Source organism: Podarcis pityusensis, assembly GCF_964106645.2.
Source record: "Podarcis pityusensis genome assembly, chromosome: 7".
NCBI lineage: Eukaryota > Metazoa > Chordata > Lepidosauria > Squamata > Lacertidae > Podarcis > Podarcis pityusensis.
In genome coordinates, this window is record NC_138031.1 from 61,610,284 (window position 1) to 61,634,293 (window position 24,010).

The following is a 24,010-nucleotide window of genomic DNA, read 5'->3' on the forward strand; positions in this document are numbered from 1 at the left end:
GGGATTTTATTTCTGATTATTTAATTAGATTTTTACATACATTCACGTGTGACACAATGACAAAACATAACCATACTACATAGCTTTTAGGGTTAAACATTATGTTTAATTACACTGACACTATGCTTCCTTATATTCATTTTGTCAATATTTCTCCAGTTTAGATATTTCTATAATAGCCTTCCCGTGGTCAGGAGTCAGTGTACAACATATTAACAGGTATCAATACATATTTCTAAAGCCAATGAAACATCAATACAAAGTAAACGGCATAAAAAGAACAAAAGTGTGCATATGATTGCACTTTAAAAGGACAAATTCATGAAGTCTCTGTAGCTATTGTTCAAGCATGGTAGTAAGATCCTGGAAACTTTTTCCTATCCCCATATTATTTATTCTCTACATTCACACCACACTATTGCTTGATGCAGGTGAAGCTTGCATAAAATAAGGAGCAGGCTTCTGTCTTCATTTGATGTTAATATGAGATAATCACATGCATGACTCGATCCAAATGTCATTGCTTTACAGCTCCCTCCCAGCTAGTCGCTCTTTGCTCTTGGACAGTGGAAAAGCCTTGGAGGATCCAAAAGAAGGTGCTTGCAACCGGTTAACTTCATCTACCTGTAACTGCCAGCAATTGAGGGTGTAAAATACAATAAAAGAGGATGGGATGGGCATTAACAACTAGAGAACTGGATTTTGTAAGCTGCTTTAGGTGAATCAGCCATGGTGGAGCTAGGCTTTGTGGGTAGATTCTGAATTATAAATTACATAGGCTGTTTTAATGGCAAAATGAATCAGGTTTGACAATGATGTTTACCTTAGAAAGTAGCTGGTCTTTCAGCAAATGTTTAAAAACACCCAATAAAAGCGAACTAGTCTTTAGGATAAAAGGAAACTTAAATGCACTCAATGCATATTTTCCATACTGAGCACAATCTAGTTGATAACCTATTGATAATGTTTAGTTTTGCCCCCTTGCCCTGCAGTGTGATTCCATCAACTAAGTCAAAGTAAAGTATATGGTAGATAAAGTGTAAAGGTTAAGCTAAATACAAACTTTATTCAGGAGCTTGGAGTATTTGATAAAGACAGTTTAACCTTTTGTGCAAGTCTTCCTAAGGCACAGACAGAACACGAATATACAACCACAGGACCAGTTACATTTTTATTTTTATTTTTTGCATTTTACCCAATTTCAAAGCATGGGACAAATGGTATCTGTAAGATATTAGGAATAGCGAATCTCTGATCTATTCAGGTTTCAAAGAAAGTGGGTGAGAAATGGCATGTGTTAACTGCAGTTTAAATGTTGTAGCTAATAGAATTATATACACTGTTCTATTTGCCAGCCATTAATAGCTCTCTGAATTTCGGAATAATTTCAACCTCCAGTCACAGCACTTGACCAAGCCTTTGGTTAGATGGAAAATTAACTAGTTTTAACTTGTGAAGTTCCATCGATGGAGGGGAGTCTGTGCAGTGCATGTTCTTTGGTGCTAATAAAGCTACACTTGGAAAGAGAATGTAGCAATGTCATGGTGAAACCTACCCAAAATTTAGGAGGCGTTGCTTGGTTGTTGCAGTGTTACAAAACAGGAAGCGCACAATACTGCATCCACATACGCAAGTTAGATATGTTCAAATAGAAATAGGAACTCAGTGCTAACTTTTGGAAGAATGATACTCAAATAGGGGATGGGTAAATTCATCCTATCACATACTGACAATGCTAGCAATGTTTTTCATGACTTTCTTATTCACAGAAATCACAATGGCAGCAGCTCTTAGGAGGCAAAGTACCGGTAACTAGGTGAGGTAAAAGTTTACTGCACCATCCTGGCAACACATGTAACTCAATGTGTGGTGGTGTTGTTTTCAAAAACAACAACCCACAGGCATTCCATGATAACTAATTTAAGAAAAGACTCATGACTTGGAAATTCAGCCAAGTACCTAACAGCATGGAAATGATAAGTAAAAGTTCTTTCCTGTACTGCTTACATGGCACAGAAGTCCAGAGTCTAAAATACTGCATTCTTGTATAACGTAGATACCATATGCACCTAGACTTTCCCTTGGTCTTTGAGCCCTGATTGCTTTCCTCTGCAGCTAAGGACAATATTGAAACTGAGGCGAACACTAGGTCAATGTTTAACAAGAGATTTGGTTATAAATTACGGACTTTTAACTCTGACAACCGAGTTATTTCAAAGCTTATCTTAAGTGATGCAGCATGTTTAACCAAAAGTTAAATGGCAAAGCAATGGTGCAGGCATTATCAGAACATCAGGCTTGCTCCATGCTGGCTGTAAATAGCTGGTGCATGTTTCTAAGTTCAGGACTCTCCATCTCCTTTCTCTTGGTAACTTGCGAGCTCGTGATATAAACACTTGTTCTGATTTCCTGCTGCTTCCAGTCTTGAGTCCTTTTTAACCATTTGCATCTCTCAACTTTCCCAAATATTACCTACTACTGCTAATTCGTGCTATTCTATCCAACCCCAAAGGAAGTAGTTAAGAAAGCCAGTGGTCAGGGCATAGCTGGCTACCTACAGCCCAAGTGGTTAAAAGCTTCAGTGTTGCTTCCAACTTGAAAAGGGAAAAGTACTGGGACAAGAAAGAATGCAAGGAGCATAACTTGCAAGTAAACATCACATAAGAGACTGTAGGACTTTGATGTTGTTTATATGGTACATAAATGAAAGTGGCCTTTAACTTAACAGCTTTGGGTCCTTTGATCCTGGAATTTACCCTGTAACCTTGTATAATTTATTAAACCAATATTACAGATAAAAATTGAGCAGATAGTAGAATATATGAATAACGCATGTAGCCATTTTTAGGGGAGAAATTGCTGTTTCCCCAATTTACAGTAATTCTACAGGAAACCTTACAAATCTTGAATTCTCTGTGAAGTAGACGATATTTTGCATTTTCCACATTTTGTGTCCTGTACTTTGTGCTGCGACAATTACTTTGAATTACTGCAGTTGGCAAGGGCTATTGTTCTGAGGTTAGTACATTGTGGCTTTTGAGCAAATTGTCCTTCTTTTTAAAGGGGTATTGATCTAAAAATAGATTCTATTGTCTGCTGAGCTCTATTGAGTAGGCATAGCAAAGGTACATGTAACAACACTGCACCAAGCATTTGCACCGAGAACGGGGAATCTGTGGCCCTCCATATCTTGCTGGACTACAACTCCCATCAGCTCTTAACTGCTGGCCATGTTGGCTGGGGTTTATAGGAGTTAAGAGCCCAATCGTATCTGCTGGACCACAGATTCTCCACAGATGTTGTGCAAGTTCAAGCACTAGAAGTCATAAAGAGCCATCTGGGACTGGATAAAAGGGAAGTACAGGACCTGTGGAGTTAGAACCAGGCTACAGGAAGCTGACAAGTTTTTGCTGATACAGTATTAAGAGCCACTTGCAGCCATCTATAGATTATGTTACTGAGAGATTAAAACTGTTCCCAACAAATTCTTCTTTGCACATAATCCATGTTAAAAATACATATAACTTAATGCACACTGGACTGTATTTTCCACTACAGCAATACTCTTCAACTTTGGATCCCAGCTGTTGTAAACTTCATCTCCCCTTATCCCCAGCCAATTTAGTCAATGGGCAAGGATGATGGAAGTTACAGTCTTACAACCCAAGGCTGAAGAACACTGCACTGTGTAGAAACTGAAGTGGAAGGATATGGGAGTCGCTGCTGTTATGCTCCAGTGCCAATCTCTCTGCATCTGGCACAGAAGCAGGAGGAAGGGATGATGCAGAAGTGACTCATACATCATCTGTCTATGCTTTGTCCCTCATGCCAAAGCGGAACTTGTGTTTCTCCATGATGATGAAGAGATGTAGGGGAGAGCCCGACTTCTGCATTTCTGCACAGTGTATGCAAAATAGTAAGCGTAAGGCTTATTCTGAGTTGCAGTTAGAAAGCAACTAAACGAAAAATTATGTATACTAAATTCTTCATTAAAAGCAAATGAAGTTCCCTTTAGAAATGCATACTTCTCTTACTAGGTTCTAGGCTAATTTCCTGATCTGAAACTGCTCTTAATAAAGTTTTGTGCACCTAAAACTAGTTGGTGGTACGGAAGGCAGGTCATTTCTCTCTTTGCTGTTTGAAATTCTTTATTCTAAGTTGGTGTAGTTCAGCCTTTGTCAGCTGGGTGCTATCCATGTGTTCTCAATCCTGGCTTGGTCTGACGGCAATTGTATTCCAAACTTTCTGGGGGGCACCAGGTTATTGAAAGCTGTTGTAGTTTAACATCATGACCCAATGAAGAGTTTGGCAACTAAGCTCATATACGCCTCTGCTGGCATTTTATTTGCCAATACGTTATCGAGCCTTGCAAAGTACTTAATAATAATAATAATAATAATAATAATAATAAAATTTTATTTATATCCCGCCCTCCCCAGCCAAAGCCGGGCTCAGGGCGGCTAACAACAATAAAACAGTACAAAAGTACAGCATAAACAACACTCTAAAATCATTCATTATAAAATTAATTAATTCAAGCCACTGACAACCATTGGGCCAGAGCTCCGCGAAGATTGCCGAGGGAGGGAGTCAGGCTGTGCCCTGGCCAAAGGCCTGGTGGAACAGCTCTGTCTTGCAGGCCCTGCGGAAAGATGTCAAGTCCCGCAGGGCCCTGGTCTCTTGTGACAGAGTGTTCCACCAGATCGGAGCCACAGCCGAAAAAGCCCTGGCTCTAGTTGAGGCCAGCCTAACTTCTCTGTGGCCTGGGACCTTCAAGATGTTTTTATTTGAAGACCGTAACTGACACTCAGCATGCTTCATTATATTAGCAAGGTGTAGGCACTTAGGTGTGTGGTTCATGCTTTGGAAATGTTGAGATTGATATAAGCTGCTTGGTATGCCATAAGGTCATCAATAGAATGGTTAAGGAGATAAGGACAGCAAAAGGAAGTACTTTTCCACACAAACACACATATGCACACATACTTAAATGATGGAATTTGCTGCTGTAAGATATAGTGATGGCCAGCAGCTTAGGTGGGCTAAAATGAGACTAGACAAATTCATAGAAGATAAAAACTCTCAACAGCTACCAGCCTTGATGGCTATATGCTACCTCCTAGATCTCTCTTGAATACCAGTTGCTAGGGAACAACAATGGGAGAGTGCTATTGTCCTCGTGACCTGCTTGTGGGCTTTCTGTAAATACCAGTTTGACTACTGTGAAACACAGGATGCTGAACTAGATAGCCCTCTGGTCTGATGTAGCAGGGCAGCTCTTACTAGTTACCATGGAGGAAGCTGGGGGCCTGTTTAGTGTTGCATTAAAAAAAGAAAAGCAATGCAAAGCACCTCTTTTTTCTGAGAGATCTGTTTTCAATAACCATACCTTTTTGTAGTGCTTTGGAAAACTCGCTCAGCCAGTTGAATGACAGAGTTTAATGAATATATTAGTGGGGGATAAATGCATTCATATGGCTGGCTTACTGCACCCAGAAATACACCTCCAGAATCAATTCGGAAACATGAAGGCATTACTGGGATGAGTGGGACCACTGTCCCAGCTTCTGCCAACCTAGCAGTTCGAAAGCACACCAGTGCAAGTAGATAAATACGTAGGTACCACTGCAGTGGGAAGGTGAACAGCGTTTCTGTGTGCTCTGGCTTCCGTCATGGTGTTCTGTTGCACCAGAAGCGGCTTAGTCATGCTGGCCACATGACCCGGAAAGCTAGCTGTGGACAAATGCCGGCTCACTCAGCCTGAAGTGAGATGAGCGTCGCACTCCACAGTCGCCTTTGACTGGACTTAACTATCCAGGGGTCCTTGAACTTGACCTTTTCAGAAGCTGGAAAATATAAATAATGGCCCAGTAATTGTGAACAGTGAAGATATGTGATTAAAATGCTCAGCATGTTCATTCTGGGTCAGTGGTAAAATTACTTGTGAAAGATGTCCTAAGTTTAAAGTTATTGCATTTCCTGCAGCTCACGCTTCATAACGCCTCTTCTGCCCATTGCAGCTTGACATACCTCTATTGCAAAGGCAGCTCCTATGCATGGGCAAACCTGGAGATCTTGGCCACTTTACCCATCATGCTTAGATTTTTCCAGGTCTAGGCAGGTGGATCCTGGTGCAAAAGTGATTCACAGTTATTGGTACAAACGTTCCGCGCTCTTTCCTGTTGCAGTGGTGGTGCAGAGGTTCACATACTTCTGTGAGAAAGTAGGATTACAATGGTACCTCGGGTTACAGACACCTCGGGTTACAGACACTTCAGGTTACAGACTCCTCTAACCCGGAAGTAGTATCTCGGGTTAAGAACTTTACTTCAGGATGAGAACAGAAATTGCGTGGGGGCGGCACGGCGGCAGCAGCAGGCCGCATTAGCTAAAGTGGTACCTCAGGTTAAGAACAGTTTCAGGTTAAGAACAGACCTCCAGAACGAATTATGTTCGTAACCAGAGGTTCCACTGTATTATTCTCTCCATGTCACAACATTCTGGTCAGGCAGAAGTAGTTTAGTCTAGCTTTCCCTCAAAAGATGCTAGCTTTCTGTATGGAGGGAGTTAGGGCCAAACATTTAAAATACAACCCCCTATCAGTGAAGTGGCAAAGTGCCAGAAGTGCTGAATCATGTGCTTTTTATTCCTAGAGAAGTTAGACTGGCTCCCTCCTTACTGTCCTGCTGCCAGGTGAAGACTTTCTCATTCCAACAGGCTTTTGGGAACTAATGTGCTCGTGCTGTGATGTTTTCATTGTAATTATCTGTATGTTTTATTAGATAGCTTTAATTCTATTAATGTTCAATTGTTTTAATGATCCCCCTACTAGGTTTTTGCTGTTTCTATTTTATCGGTAAGCTGCCTTTAGACCTTTTCAAGGAAAAAGGCAGGATATAAATAAATTATACTAATAATATTCTAAACATGTAAATTAGTCCCCAATCTGCATTTTTCCGGTAATTACAATTAATATGCAAGCAAACCACACAGGTTGTTGTTTTTTATTTAAAAAAACACCATACGCTAGGTTCATCCTGAGCTAGTCATATGGCACCATGCATATAATTTTTGTACGTTTGGTAAACCTTACTTGGCAAAACCTACTTTATGTGACAGCAAATCAAATATTGTTTTGATATATCCAGGCAATTTACAACTGAAACATTGGCAGGGGAGCTCAGAGAAAGCACTCCCTCTAAAAAAAAAAAATGTAGTTGAAATAACTGAGCATTTCAAGTTTGTCTGGTTTTCAAGGGTTTTTTTTTTTTTTTGTTTAGTTTTTTAAGAAGTTGTTGTTTGGTACACTATTTTTTCTGTTTGTTCTTTTGGACTGAAAGGACTTGGCTATACAGTGGTATCTCAGGTTATGAACTTAATTCGTTCTGGAGATCCGTTCTTAACCTGAAACGGTTCTTAACCTGAGGTACCACTTTAGCTAATGGGGCCTCCCGCTGCTCCCGTGCCATCACCGCGCAATTTCTGTTCTCATCCTGGGGCAAAGTTATTAACCCAAGGTACTACTTCCGGGTTAGCGGAGTTTGTAACCCAAAGTGTTTATAACCTGAGGTGTTTGTAACCCAAGGTACAGCTGTAAACAAATCGTTTTAAGGGTGTTTTAGGTGCAATATACAATGTGACACTAGATGGCAATGGTGAGCCTTATGGAAAATTTAATGTATTTTTAAAAACGCTTTTAAAAAAAAGCATTTTCAGAACACTTTTTATATGTGTGTAGATTGCACCATATAGTTATTTTCCCTCTTTCAGAAGTGGAACATCTGGTCGCATGGCAAGCAAGTTCTGTAATGTTGCTAAAAGCAAAGAAGTATTCACAGGAACAAAAAAGTATTATTAGCCATGCCCACGCTTAGATTAATTGTTAGGTAGTTCTTATCTATGATACAACTCTAGAACTGACAATTATTGTCCTTGACACCACCTACAGAAGGGTGGGTGTGTTTATCTGTTATATAGTCCATGAAGCTTTGATCAGTTTGTGTTCTAAAAAACAGGCTTAAAAAAGTCTTTTACCACACAGATTCATTCCTTCTTTGTGAGTCCTTGAAATATTATAATTTGGAACCCTGCTCATGCTTTGGTTTTGAAAGCCTAAAACAATGGAACAATCTTTGTCCAACTGAAAATGGAAGGAAATATTAGATCTCAGTGGAGATCTCCTTTCAGTGGGATTTTAGCTAAGGTTTGGTTAGTTAGGGGACTTGTTCCACTGCCATGTCATCTGGCTCCAGGTTAGGCAATCCTTGGTCCTGCCATGTCACCAGAAATGCTTGCCAGATTTTGCTCTGCAGAATATTGGATTCCTCTACGTCAGAGAAAGCAAACCTGGTGCCCGTCAAACTCCAACTCCTTTCATCCCTGACCACCCGCCATGCTGGGTGGAGCTGATGGGATTTGGAGTCCAACAACAACTGGAAGACATAATGTTGCCTACCTCTTCTCTAAACCTTTACTTCTTTGTTCTCTTGGCCTTCAGTTTTATCTTTACATGCCTGCTGAGTTTATTTATTTTATTGTTTATTTTATTTAAGGGATTTATAACCCAACTTTCCCATAAGCCGCAAAACAGATGATATTACAATACGATAAAGATTGTAAAAACAATATTAAAGCAGACGATTGAAAGGCAATGATCAGCCACTAAATAAAAATAGCACCCAACTCAAGCTGAAAAGATGAGTTGTTGTTATAGAAGACACCATCTGCTATTAAAAGCTTGGGAGAACAGGGCCAACTGGCACCAAACAAATAATAAGGAAGGTGGAAGGTGAACTTGCCTGGGGAGGGGCCAACACAGTTTGGGCACTGCCGCAGAAAGATGCCTCTCTCCAATAGCTAGCTACCTGCAGGAGAAGGGTCTCTAAAGAAGTTCTTAATTGACCAAAAAGAAGGACAGATAGATCTCCCTGTGTGGTTGGACTCTCATGATGCAGCTAGTATCACCATCAGGGATGATGGAAGAGAATATTGCCCATCTGGTATGGCCTGCTTTGTTTTATGCTTCTAACATGGAGACCTAGCTCCATAGGGGTGAGTGAATGTACAATCTGCCTATGTAGGTGATCTTTCACTTGCCGAAGCCTCAGCGTTTATTACCTGTGTTGGGATACTGCCAGGGAGACAGAGTCCATCATGACCCCACGTCGTCTCCGTTGCGATCCATCGACTTCCCGTAGACACGCAGTATCATCCAATTAGCGACACAAGCTCCAGAAATAGCTTGCCACATTCCAGAGCTGGTGCACGCTCTATCAGCAGATAATGCACAGCGAAAGATGTGCGCAGGAAAGCATTATTTACAGTTTTATTCAGCGTTGGTCAGAACAAAGAAAACATGACTGCCTGCTTCGGTGTCTCAGGCACACAGAGAGAAACGAAAGCATAGACACAACAGAAACATCCTGTGAACAGGAAATACGCAGGCTGTGACACAAACATCCTGCTCCCTTTTAAGGTGGAACGGAAATATCCTAACAATTACATCTTTTAAATTGCTTTTAGACAAGTGTCAGCTCCTGCCTATTGCTCCTGTTCCCTGCACTGTCAATCTTGGAGCTCCTGTTGTGAAAGTAAGAACCTAGGTTTCAAGTTTATCGGGAACATCATGAGATTGCCACAGTAGGGTTCATTTTTCCAAACCCCTCTCTCTTTTTGAGAAGAAATGGCAAGTGAGTTTTTAACTTTGGGGCAGTGGCGGATTTGGGCACCCCCTCCCTCAGTCTTCACACTGCCTTTCCGAAGACGGATAAGGAGGCACCCAACTTTGGGAAGGAGGGGTGAGGCTCTGGCAAGGTCCTAGACCTCTCCTATTTCCTTCCCTAAGCCGGGAAAGCACTAACTAAGCTGCCCCTCTTTGGGCACTCCTCTTCTATTTATCGACATCACATACATTCCTCCTGCCAGTAGCTCATGTGTTCTATTACAAACTCTGCTTCACAGAACTGCATTAAGACCTTTAGAGGCCCTAAGCACTGAAAAGATTATGGTGGCCCCCATATGTAATATATAATAAATAACAGAAAGAAAGAAGAGGAGTGTGTTATGGATTGTAAGAAAGCCTAACAAAGTTCTGATTTTAACATGATAGCTACTTTGATGCTTAAAGAAAAATAATAATCAAATGTTAAATTCTTTAAACAGACCTCCCCCCCAAAAAGTGCCCCTGCTTTGCTGGTGCCCTAAACACATGCTTCGTTTGCCTATTGAATAATCTAGCACTGCTGTTTGGAATCTGCTCTGGTGGCTGCTGTACTGTCTAAATTACAGGCTCCAATTCCTTCTCAACATGCAGATATGTAAAAAGAACACAAACACCGCAAAGGCAGCTGCTGTGAAAATGGGAGAGCGAAATACTACCCTGTCTGTCTCTCTATGTAGGCTGAATTCAGTAAAAACGGAGAAGTTTCCAAAAAGCAGTGTCTGTCTTGTTTGTTCTTAGCTTCTTTTAATTTACCGTATGCCTCTTTATACATGTAGGAGTTTTCTGTTCAGTCTCTCAGAGGAAAAAAGCACGAGGTTTACATTCTGCCTTGTGTCTGTGGAACATTAACGTAAGTGTTTGCATTTTAATGAGGTGTTATGAGGGATGGAATTATAATGGCGTCAAGTTAATTATCTTTGTTTTTCACCAGGAGGGAAAGTGGGGTGGTTTTTTTAAAAAATAATGTTTTTAATGTAAATGGTTTTTGAAATGACTGAATTTTTTTAATGGTGTTATACATTGCCCTGGTCTCTGAAATGAAAGGAAGGGCAGCACAAAAATAAAATTATTATTCTTAATAATGATGATGATTTATAGATTTTGCTTTTGATGTTTTTTTTTAAAAAATAATAATTTTATTACATATATATCACAACTTTCTTCCAATGAGCTCAAGGCCATGTATGTATTTCTCCCTCCATTTTAACCTAACAGCTGCCCTGTGAGGTAGGCTATACTAAGAGCCAGCCAGAGGATGAGTGAACATGCATTTTTCTAATCCAAGTGGCCCAGCATTCAAACCACTATAAAGGCTTCTAAGAACCATATTCACAGTGTTTTTTTTTCTGGAGGGTACACAGAGGTACGCATACCCCAAAACATTTTGTGAATCTAAGTTTGACCTCATTGAGGGGCAGTATTTCAATATGAGTAGGAAAATGAGAGTAGCCCTGTGGCGTTTGCCCGTTCCTTTGAAAATGTCTGTACAGGGGGAGAGAAAGAGTTAATAGGTAGACTAATAGAAAAGCCAGAGGCGGAGCTTACCTGTTTATAAAAGGGCTTAGCCCGAGGTTTGGGTTGTGGGTAGTTGGGTAGTTTGTTGGGAAAGGCAGTTGGGAAAGCAGTTGGCAGACAGTTGGAAATAGAGAGACAATTAGTGCAGTTGGTTCTTGTGTGAGGGGAGGTAGAAGAGTTAGAGGCAGGATAAAATAAGACTAAGAAAGTAAAGAGTAACAACATTTTGAATGCATTTAAAGTTTATTGGTGTTTGCAATAAACTACATCTTCTTTGTTAACTTAAGAACGTGACTGAGGAGGACCAGGGAAGGACCAGGTTGGTGGCAGCAGATTAGTGGTGTATGGGTCAATAGTCCGTGAGACGATCGGGGACTCTGTACGAACACCACAACCCCTAAACATTTTTTTTTAAAGAAAAAAAGCACTGTGTATTCATATTCCATCGAAATTAAGGATCCCAGAACATCAGTTTGGATCAAAAGAATTTCTTAAGTCACCAAGGGACTGATGTGTTAATATTATAGGGTGCTGTTAAGATTATAGGGCAGGCTGGTATTTCCATTATGTGGATAACTTCTTGCAGGTTTTACTGTTTTGTTTTATATTTTGTATATCTGCTGTAAGTTGCCTTGAGTCTTTTTTTTAAAAAAAAACAACACCTAACAATTGGTGGCGGCGATCACTGTTATTTTTGTAGAAAAAGAGGTGCTGGAACTCACCATGAACACTTCACTTGTTCTCTTATAATGGTAATGGAGCCCACCTGAAAAGTGCCAGAACTGAGTTCCGGCTGGAAAAAAGCCCTGATGATGATATGACATGAGGAACGTAGAAGAACAATTTTATCCTACTATGCTAAGGGTACTATGCTAATAGGCCCTTTAGTATACAGCAGGGGAGTGCTTTTTTTTCTAAAAAAAAAAAAATGTTTAGGGGTACTCTCATTTTCCTACTCATATGAAATAATACTCCTCAATGAGGCCAAACTTAGATTTACAAAATGTTTAGGGGTATGCATATCCCTGCGCCCCCCCAGAGAAAAGCACTGTAGCAGGGTTTTGTTTTGTTTTGTTTTGTTGCTCCACTTTGATCTCTAGACAAAGCTGGTGTCACATGACCTTCCACCTCAAGTTTTCTTAGTCACCTCTTTCCCTGGCGTATGGGCTGGTACTTACAAGAAGAGGCACTCTAGTTTCTAGCAAATGTCATCACCGCCTCCACCCCACGCACAAATTAATATTTCAGCTTAGCACTGCACTACTTAAGAGTTCAGTCACCTTATGGAGAGAGTGGCTTGACTTCTGCTCAAAACCATAAAGGAACTTTCAGTACAGGGCTGGCTTGGGACATTTGGCCGCTAGAGGCAAATCAGAAAATGGCCCCCCTCCTCAACTGTGCACCCACTGCGCACCTGCTGCCACGCATATTCCCACCACAGTAGGTGCGCAGTGGAGGAGGCAGGGGCATAGCGTGGGGAGGGCAAGGGGGCTGTGGCCCCGGGTGCAGATTTTTTGAAACGGTACGAGGGGGAGCAACCAGGAGCCCTCATGACAGGCTCTGAAATATACTCGGAGAGTGGATTTCATGCTCTTATTCAGCTCATAGTGGTGAGGAGGAATGGAGGTTCCCCCAGAATGTCTGCTTTATATACATTATTTACACAATGGGCCCCACGTGATTGGCTTATTCCGGGATTCTCCTGTAGGCCAATCAGGTTGCGGATTCACTTCGACCTGGAGCTGGATTGGGTGGCTCCTGTGGACTAATCAGACTGCTGGATTCTGAATCCTATTGTTCTAGGACCAATCAGACTGCTGCATTTTGGATCCTATTCAACTCAGTACATAACAGACTCCCTCATTTGTCAAGCCATGCCTGGGCCGAGCCTTCATGACTGGGGTAGCGGCAGGGCCTCCTTCCCCTCATGCGCCCCATCCCTGGGCTGGCAGAGAGGAAGGGGGGTGGAAGGTGCTGCTGTCGCCCACTGAGGAGAGGCAAGAGGCTCCGGCAGTCGCCTCCTCCTTTGCAAACAGGACACCACAGCCCTCAGGTCTGCCCTCATTGCGGACCGTCTTTCTCCCTCCCCTTGCCTCCCTTGCCAGCGGCTCAGACTGCTGCGGAGGCTGGATATGTGCCCCCCCCCAGCTGTCTGGCGCCCGCCACCCTGAGGCCACTGCCTTGTCTTGCCTCGCTTTATGGGCAGACCAGCCCTGTTTCAGTAGATATGCTGGAGAGAGAGGATCACTGAGGCAGTATGCTGGGATTTTTGTGTGTTCACAGAAGGAAACAAAAAGGCTGGAGTACTTCTTTCATGTTTCCTGAATTTCCCAGTGCTTTGCATAATACCGGTCTCTCAAGAGGGACCAAACTCTTCAGAAGAGTGCAAAGCATACTGGCAGGGATCATTTGCTTGGTGTTTCTCTGCCAAAAATGGAAAATGCGGTTTCAGAATAACAAACCCTGTTTCATGAATAAGCCTAAGATAAGATGGAGATAGTAACATTGCAACAAGCAATGAGGATTCGTGTTATGTACTGAGTTGAATAGGATCCAAACTGTAGCAGTCTGATTGGTCCTAGAACAATAGGATCCAAAAGGCAGCAGTCTGATTGGTCTTAGAACAATGCAGCAGTATGATTGGTTGGCAGGAACCACCCAATCCTGCTCCAGATAGAAGTGAATCCACAACCTGATTGGCTTACAGTAGAATTCCAGAATTAGCCAATCATGTGCAGCCCATTGTGTAAATAATGTATATAAAGCAGATACTGTGAGGGGACATTCATTCATTCCTCCTCACCACTATGAGCTGAATAAAGAGCATGAAATCACTTTGCGACTCTGAGTATATTTCACTGGCGACGAGGATGGGATCCCGCTGAGCTGACTGCCACACACAGCACCGCAGCACCGCCAACTGCCGCACCGCTGCCTCGCACCGTGTATCCAGGCTTCAGCTCCGGGGCACAAGGAACTCAGAATGGCAGCCAACAGCAGCTTCTCGCCATTCAACCCAGCATCTGGAGACTGGGAAGCGTACGCCTCCCGTTTCACCTTCCTCCTAGAAGCCAAAGGGGTCACCGACGAAGAAGACGCCAAGAAGAGGGCGATATTCTTCAGCGTCTGCGGAGAGGAGACGTTTGAAATCGCCCGGGCTCTCCTTGCGCCTGAAGACGTCGCTACTGTTCCATACAAAACAATAATGGAACAGCTGAAGGGGCACTTTTCGCCGCAGCCCTCAGTGGTGGCTCGTCGAAATGCCTTCTACGCAAAGCGGCAAGCCCCTGGGGAAACCATAACTGGGTTTGTGACCTCTCTCCGCCAAGCCGCCCGGTTCTGCAACTTCTCAGAGCTGGAGAACATGCTTCGTGACCGCCTCGTCGGTGGCTTGAAGGATGAGAAGCTGCAACGGCGCCTCTACGCTAAGAAGGACCTAACGTTCCAGGTCGCTCTGGAGGAGGCCCTGGCAACAGAAGCTGCCGAGAGGTCGACCCAAGAGGCACGGCCGAGCCTGCCATCCCAACCGAGGGTCCACCATGAAGACCTCACCGACGACTCAGGATCCGACAGGGAGGAGGTGCACCGAGTACAGCAGCGCACTCAAGCAGCGCACAGACCACAGCTGCCTCGACGAGAAGGAGGGAACTGCGCAAGCTGCGGGGAGAGTCACGAGAGGAGGACCTGCCGTTTCCGCAACGCAGAGTGCAGGCAGTGCAGAAAATCGGGACACATCGCCCGGGTGTGTCGGGCTCAGCCCACCCGACACCAGGCAGCAGATGACCAATCCAAGAGCCCCAGGTCCCGGGGCCCAACGCACCAAGGCAACTCGACGGAGCTCACGGACTTCCAGGTATACCAGTTGCCCCACCCCAACGTAGAGAAAATTTATGTAGAGGTACAGATAGAGGGGGCCCCATGCCGCATGGAGCTTGACACGGGTTCAACTCTATCCATAATCTCGGCAAGGACCTTAAGGAAACTGTGTCCCACTGGGGGTCCCAAACTCAGGCCGGCCCCATTCACCCTCCGGGACTTCCAGAAACGTAAGGTCCCCACAATGGGGGTGGGGACCTTCAGGGTGCAATACCGAGGGCGGACGCGGCAACTGGACTTGCTTGTGGTCAAGGGCCCCTACATTAGCTTACTGGGATTGGCATGGTTTGGACCACTGGGGCTAGCTGTCACCGGGGTGAACCACACTAGCTTACAAGTGGACGTGGACGCCATATGCAAGGAATTTCCAGGGGTTTTCGATGGGAAATTGGGACAGTATACGGGCCCCCCCATTGCGCTACAGCTTGACCCCGCAGTACGACCGGTCAGGCTCAAGGCCCGCCGGGTCCCGTTCGCCTTGAAACCCCGTATAGACGAGGAATTGGACCGACTCGTAGAGCAAGGAGTGCTGGAGCCGGTGCCTAATGCTCCCTGGGAAACCCCAATCGTCACACCCGTCAAGCCTAATGGTTCGGTCCGCATCTGCGCAGACTACAAATGTACCATAAACAAGGCCCTCACGGCCCACGCATACCCAGTGCCAGTGGTCAGCCATGTCCTTGCCACCCTGGCTGGGTCGAAAATTTTTGGCAAGCTGGACTTGGCCCAAGCATATCAACAGCTGCCAGTAGATGAGGCCACAGCAGAGGCACAGACGATTGTGACGCACAGAGGAGCGTTCAGGGTAAAGCGGCTGCAATTCGGTGTCAGCGTGGCACCAGGCATATTCCAGAATATAATGGACTCTCTCCTTAAAGGGATTCCTGGCGTCACCCCCTTCTTCGATGATGTGTTGATTGCCAGCCCCACACCAGAGGAGTTTGAGGACCGCCTCCGCACCGTTCTGCACCGTTTCCAGACGGCGGGTCTCAAGGTGAAGCGGGAAAAATGTCTACTAGGAGTGCCTCAGGTGGACTTTCTGGGATTTATGGTGGACGCAGAAGGGGTCCACCCGACTGGGGACAAGGTACGGGCCATTTGTGATGCCCCAGCGCCCAAGAGCAAGACTGAACTTCAGGCCTTCTTGGGACTATTGAACTTTTACCATTCCTTCCTTCCCCACAAGGCGGCGGTAGCGGAGCCCCTACACAGACTCCTGGACAAGCGGGCCCCTTGGGTGTGGGGCCAGCGCCAGGAGGCCGCATTCCAGGCAGTCAAGGACTTGCTTGTCTCAAACTCGGTCTTGGCACACTTCGACGAGAGGCTGCCGGTGGTGCTAGCATGCGACGCCTCACCCTATGGCATTGGAGCTGTCCTGGGGCACCAACTCCCGGATGGAAGAGAGGTACCGGTGGCGTACTTTTCCCAGACACTCAACACAACCGAGCGGAACTACTCGCAAATCGACAAGGAGGGTCTGGCAATCGTAAAGGGAGTAAAAAAATTCCATGATTTCTTGTACGGGCGGCCCTTCACCGTGGTGACTGACCACAAGCCGTTGCTTGGCTTGTTTGCCCCCGAAAAGCAGACCCCCCAAGTGCTGTCTCCTCGCGTCCTCAGGTGGTCAATTTTCCTTGCCAGCTACCAGTATGCACTGATTCACCGACCTGGGAAGGCGATGGGCCATGCGGACGCCCTCAGCAGGCTACCACTACCGGAAACAGGCCCTGACCCAGCACCTGCACAAGAGGTTATGAGCCTGGAGCTGCTTCCCGACCGCCCCATTCAGGCACAAGAAGTTGCACACCATTCCAAGAAAGATAGGGTCATCTCCCGGGTCCTGGACTGGGTGTGGAGGGGATGGCCCAGCAGCAGCCCCGGGCCAGAATTCGCCGGCTACACAACCCGCAAACATGAACTGTCGGCCCACAAGGGGTGCCTGTTATGGGGAAGCAGAGTCGTTGTTCCCCAGCCCCTCTGCAAAAGGGTCCTCACAGCCCTACACGAGACACATCCAGGGGTAGTAAGAATGAAGGCCCTTGCCAGGAGTTATGTGTGGTGGCCGGGGATCGATGGAGAGATAGAGGCCTGGGTCAAACACTGCCAGGCCTGCCAAGAATCCCGCCCAGATCCCCCAAGGGCCCCAGTCCAGTCCTGGGAGTCCGCCCGAGCACCATGGTCATGCCTGCATGTGGATTTCGCTGGCCCCTTTCAGGGGAAAACATTCTTCATAGTGGTGGACTCCTACACCAAATGGCTGGAAGTCGCACTGGTACCGTCCACTTCCACGTCCGCAGCCATCCGGGTACTACGCAGGCTGTTTGCAACCCACGGGCTCCCTGACACTCTCGTCTCAGACAACGGGACTGCATTTACGTCAGGAGAATTCCAAACCTTCACAGCGCAGAACGCCATCCGCCACATCCGTTCGGCGCCGTTCCACCCTGCCACCAATGGCCAAGCAGAACGCATGGTGCGGACCACCAAGGACACCCTTCGCCGCATGACGCAAGGGGACTGGGAGTACCGCCTTGCCACATTCCTTCTAGCACAGCACAGCACCCCCAGCTCAACGACTGGCCGGAGCCCCGCTGAACTACTAATGGGTCGGCGCCTTGCAATCAGATTGGACCGCCTTCACCCCGATAGAGCTCAGGATGAGGTAGTGGTGGGGGAAGGCAGGAACCCCCGGACCTTCGAGGCCCAGGACCCAGTGTACGCAAAGAATTTTGGGGCAGGCCCAGCATGGGTACCCGCCACAATCACCAGGGTCACTGGCCCCGTGTCGTACGAGGTGCTAACGGATGGGGGGCAATGCTGGCGCCGCCACTGCGACCAGATACGGCGACGATTCCCGGGAGAAAACCAGGAGGAGGACAGGTCAGAGGAGTCCCAAGGGAACAGCGGGGCAGTGAGGCCCATAGAGCAGGAGGGGCCAGCAGGAGAGGCAGAATCAGTAAATACAGAGAGGACCCGTGAGGCCGAAAGGACACCGGAACCAGAACCACGACTGAGCGAGCCGGTTGCACCAGACCAAACAGCCGCATCACAGCCAGCATCCTTGGAACACGAGCCAGAACCCGGAGCCCGGACCAGGGAACACCCCAGGCCACAACGCACACGTAGGCCGCCGGCATACCTTGAGGACTATGAATGCGACCTCCCGGGCAGGACTGGAACTTAGAGGGGAGGGGTGTTATGTACTGAGTTGAATAGGATCCAAACTGTAGCAGTCTGATTGGTCCTAGAACAATAGGATCCAAAAGGCAGCAGTCTGATTGGTCTTAGAACAATGCAGCAGTATGATTGGTTGGCAGGAACCACCCAATCCTGCTCCAGATAGAAGTGAATCCACAACCTGATTGGCTTACAGTAGAATTCCAGAATTAGCCAATCATGTGCAGCCCATTGTGTAAATAATGTATATAAAGCAGATACTGTGAGGGGACATTCATTCATTCCTCCTCACCACTATGAGCTGAATAAAGAGCATGAAATCACTTTGCGACTCTGAGTATATTTCAATTCGTGAATGTTATACAACAGTATTTTAATTGTTAGATGCAGATATTGCTGAGTGGTTTTATTGTACCGAACATTTGGGAATTTTGTCTATATGCCAATGAAGGTTTGAGAGTAATTGAATACGCCTAATTTTAGTTTGTATCCTTCCATGGCTATCAACTGGGCTATAACAATAGCAGAAACTTATTTCTGATGTTCTGCAGGAGGACAAGAAATGGGACACACAGTTTTATTCTGCTTTTGCTAGATATGATAGACGGGCAAGGAAGCTGGCTACCTCATGAAAAGGTACTTCGTGTTTTAAAAACTTTGTGTTTTCAAATACTTTTTCCTTCACTGGCATTGTATGTTGGGGTACACAACATAACCAATAGAACAATAATAGCACTAAACAATGAGTTGGCATTCATGAGGATGCCTTTGGCATTTATACTGCAACAGAAAAAGTTCTGTAAAGGGACTGTAATTCAAAAGGACTGAGCAGAAAATAGATTTGTATACGGATGATGTGTTGTTTTTTGTAGATGACCTACAACTTCAGTCCCTACCTTTATTTCTTTATAAATTTTGCTACCTCTTAGGACATGCCATATCTTCTAAGAGAAAAAATATTCTCCAATCCATATTCCAGCCTTGGAACTTCAAATGGTACCCTGCATTTCCAACATATTTAAAGAATAATGTGCCAGCTCAATAGGGATTGTGGACAATGCAGAATCCGTTAATTATTAACAGACTAACTAGGCCTAGATAGGTTTACACCACTTCCTATGACAGTTGGTACAGCTTGAGACTACCACAGTCTCAGGGTTGTGGGTTCAAGTCCCACACTGGGCAAAATATTCCTGCATTGCAGGGGGTTGGACAAGATGATCCTCGTGGTCACTTCCAACTCCACAAATTCCATGTGGCTGGAAATCAGCATGATTTAAATGAATGCCCTACTCCACTCAAGTCTACTACACTTTATGAGACATGTAGGTGATCATATGCTCACCTAGATACACTTTATAGGTTTACTTGTGATTTTATAGAGCTCGCTACCCGATAACTAACTTGTCTTGACGACTGGTCACAAAATATCTAGCCTGGCCCCTGCATTTCATGCATAGAAATTCCTAGTGTTTTCTAGGAAACAATAATGCAATGTTTGCCCTACTCCAAACAGTGAGGCATTTCTGGAGCGTAGCACTTAATACCTGAATTGGTTCCTTTGGAAGAAAGTCACTGGAGGCTTATGGCGTTATGTAGTATTTGGCTTCAGTTACATTAATAAATGTATAATTTATTTGTGTGGTTATACAGGCTGAGCAGAGGTGAAGACACACAGCCTAAGCACTTCAAAAGCAAATCATGCTTCCCCACATGATGATCTCCAGAGAGAGGTAACCCAGTCAGGTGGGCGGTATATAAATAATAAATTGTTGTTGCTGTTACCTACTTTCTGTAGTTTTCTTCTTGGTTCTCTTGCTGTTGTTTTCCCTATTGATCTGTGCTCAAACCAAGTTCACCTCCCACCCTCACTAGAGAGCTTGAGATTTCACCAGAACCTGCCAGTGTGGTTGCTGCTTCATGGGCAGTGGCGGATGACCTAGATAAGGGAAGTTTTGGCTGGGGCGGGATAGCACCTTACCATTTCACATCAGGCAACGAAACAGGGTGCGCTGCCCCTGGTAGAAATGGAAAGGGGATGGAAGGAAGAGTGCAATGTCATGAGCTAAGAAAGCGGAGCCTGAAGGAAGGGTAAGTGGAGAATGAGATGATGGATATGGGAGTTCTGGGAAGTCTGGTCAAGAGGTAAGCAGCAGTCCCATTCTTATGACATGCGGTTCCACCTACTGTATACTGAGTAACAGCATACATTTATCTGATGGATTTTCACAATGATCCAGTGAAGCAAGTCTTACACAAAGGACCAAAGTAGAAGTTGCTTAGGAGATCTGTGGTTAGTACTTCCCACTTTTCTCCCTTTCCCCACTCTCAGTTTGGACTGAGGCTGTGGTGCAGTAGTAGGGAGAGCTCTGCTGCCTTACCCCCCTCTTCCATAGTATTGGATCCAAATCAGCTCCCTTTTCCAACCAAGAAACGCAAGCTGGCTAGCAAAAATAATGTAACATCAAATTGGGCGTCAGGTAGGAGGGCAATGGCTAGGTGGGCAGTTCCAGTGCTTTAGAAACCATCTCACTATTACTGGCTTTCAATGCTCAGTTTGAAAATATCTACTCTCACAACTTGTGTCGTCTGTCTGGGTGGCTGAGGCTCACCCAGGAAGCAGCAAACAGACCAATTTTGGGGGCTGGGATGAGGTGATGATTTCTGGACTCTTCCCATTTCCTCTCTTCCCAGGCACATCTTAAGGGACATAAGGAATTATGGAATTTAAACAACAACAACAAAAATCCCAAATTTAAAAGCACACAAGTTAAAAAGCAGTGAAAAGCAATTCTAAACAGTTTAAACAATTAGAACAACAAGTACTTGAAGTGATGTCATATAACGGCCCCAGCAAACAAATTGGGATGACTGCTCAAGAAATAGGTTATCTGGAAGCAACCAGAGATTCGTTCCTAATCCTGCAATCTAAGATTTACCTGAAGATACGGGGGATTGAACCTGAGGCTTTCTGCATGCAAAGCACAAACTGTACTGTCTCTGAATTAAATGGAGGCACTGTTGCATGCCTGCATAATTTCTTTTGAACCTGGATGATAACTCCTACACAGACAAATTCCCAGGACACATGGGAATACAAATCCTTCTTTGCGTTTGTGACTGCAAGCCACTATACCACCATATTTTATTTTGTACGTATAGTGTTTTAGCAAAATACCCTAAACCAACACCGGATACCTTTCTAGAATGGCAATAAATGATGCCACCATGAGGACACAATTGTTTTACACATGCTGTGCACTTATCCGCTTTAGTTTTCTGAGGCCAATTATGTCAGAGAGCAACTTCGATCCCAGAGGACTGCATTTCACCTGTCTATTTTTCAGCCTTCAGCAGACAGCAACATATCAAAACGTTGGGAGTGTAATCAATTTGTTGTTGTTCTTGATGCTGTGGCTGCTATTTTGTTTCTTTAATTGAATTTTTTTTCTGACAGCACAATTGGTGCAATCAGTTTAAGTGATTCAGCTTGGCCAAATGAATCATCAAGGGTGATTTGTAGATTTTCCTAGGCAATGCCTTGTTTGCCCAAGTTTAATCAGAGCGTGTTGAGAAGTGATAGCGTATTATTCAAACTGTCAGCCATTAAAACCTTCCTAGCACAGAGTTTATAAGAGCAACATATGAGCTTGACATCTTGAGAGACAAAGAGACAGAAGGGGCAAAGACACCGTTCCTTTTCTGTGACTTTGAAAAAATTATTTAATATGGCTGACAACAAGCAGGGTGTACTCTGCACTTTGAAAAAATACCAGCGTAATGTGCCAAGAAAAGCATAATTATTTATTGCCACATACTTAAAAAAATATATTGGCATCCATAAGTGTAATAGAATGCCACTCAGAAAGGCCTATTGGCCCTGTTGCTGCTAACCTTTCATCACATGGTTGCTGCACGATGCCTTTGGTGGCAGAGCAACAACTGCTTTTGATTTTTGATTCTGATCAGTGGTCTCTTACTGTTAATGGTTGGCTTTTGCTTGGGGAAGGGCTGAAGTTCAGGGGCAGAGCATATTGTATACCTGTTTAATCCAGATTTACTGCTTCTGTGGGAAGGGTCTGCTTCCTGCCAGTGGCGGAGCATACGCCCGCGCTGCCCAGGGGGGCAGGGCGCGCTCCCAAGGGGGTGGGGCCATTCGGGTGCACAGAGCGATGCATGCGCCCTGCAGCCAGGGGTGGAACGAGCCACCCATGGTGGACATTCAGCGCACCGCCCGCCCGTGACTCCCCGGGTTTCTTCGCTGAGGGAGAGTGACATTTGGTGCATGGCCCGCCCGTGATTCCCAAGCCTCCCTGTCAAAATGAAAGGGAGGGGGGAATGCTGCTGGCAAAGCGACGCAGCTCCCCCCATTCCCCCGACAGCGATCCGCCCCCACCGCCCCCCCTTCCTACGCCCTTGCCAACCGCATAAACCTTGAATCCCGATTAAATGGAGGGGGTGGAATCATGGGGTGGTGATTGGATGAGGACACACTGTATGATACCACTTTAAACATATAGTGCAGATGGAGCCCTAATTTCAGCAGGGGGAAGGGAGACTGCAGACAGATCAGGCCCAGTCATGAGGCAAGTGAGGACGCTGCTTCAAGTGGCAGAAGCCCTGCCATGACACACACCTTGTTCTGATGCTTTTCAGTTTAGGACAGAGTTGGGAGAAAGTGAGGTTGTAATGTCTTCATGCTCTATATCGCTGCTTTCAACTTGGGGCACCTGATACCTATGGGCTTGACATGAATTTGGTCATAGGCATCTTGTGGAGAATGTAGCAAGGAGTTGGACACACTGAGAACAGCTTGCCAAAGGATCTTGCCTAAACATGGATCATTTGAAGCGTTTAAACTGGTCCTGAGGATTTTTTTTGGGGGGGGGGGGAATGAATAGTCATTACAGGAGATTCTCATCTCATTCTGAACCTTCATGAATTGTGACGGAACCAGAATATAGAAGTCACTAAGAAATTCTATTTACAGTTTAAAAGATGTTATGATTTTTTGTATCACTTTACCTTTCTCAGTAATGCAACAACTCTCTAACAAATAAAATTACTCTTCAACTAATGCTATAACTCCTAAACTACCACATGCACAATATCTAACTCCCTTCAAAGACCTGCTCTAACCAAAGACCTCTGGCAAGTAATCCTGCAAGAGGCCATGTCACAAAGGAGGACATGTCACCGTTACCTAGCAACCTTACTCAACGATGGGCATTGTTCCTCTTATTGTTAGTTTTTTTAAAGCTTTCAATGGTTTAAGCCATTTAATTTAATTAATTTTTACTATAAAGAAAAAACTAGGACACCCCTTGTCCAGGGGATTCCAGTGCAGCGCCCAATCAAACTTTAAAATACAATATAACAAAGCAACATGATATTTTTCAAGCAAGAATAAGATCGAGAGGCAACAAAAACACAAAACTATTGAAGTAGAACAGAGGTCATACACTCTCTGGGCCAGTAACAATTTTATAACCTGATGCCAGAAAGACTGTAGTATAGTTGTTATGTATTTTATATGTGCTTTACTGAAGTTCCTGAAACGTGGAAACCAGGATTAAAAACCTCCCCCACCCATCTCTTACTAGGAAAATTAACAAATTTACAGAGCTATGTTAGTTCATAAAAGAAAGGAGGATACAGTATTTTGCTCTCTTTTTGGAAATGTACAGTATGAAATGTGAAACAGGAATCAATATAGGATAA

General features: G+C 44.9%; 1 long non-coding RNA gene across 1 annotated transcript; it reads right to left on the reverse strand.

Annotated features, from left to right (window-relative positions):
• Nucleotides 1-5,424: 5,424 nt before the first annotated feature.
• LOC308481580 lies at nucleotides 5,425-13,758 on the reverse strand. The gene is made up of 2 exons (XR_013988761.1): nucleotides 11,267-13,758; nucleotides 5,425-5,846 (listed from the first exon to the last, which is right to left on the reverse strand). It is a non-coding gene; the product is annotated as an uncharacterized lncRNA (long non-coding RNA).
• Nucleotides 13,759-24,010: the final 10,252 nt, after the last annotated feature.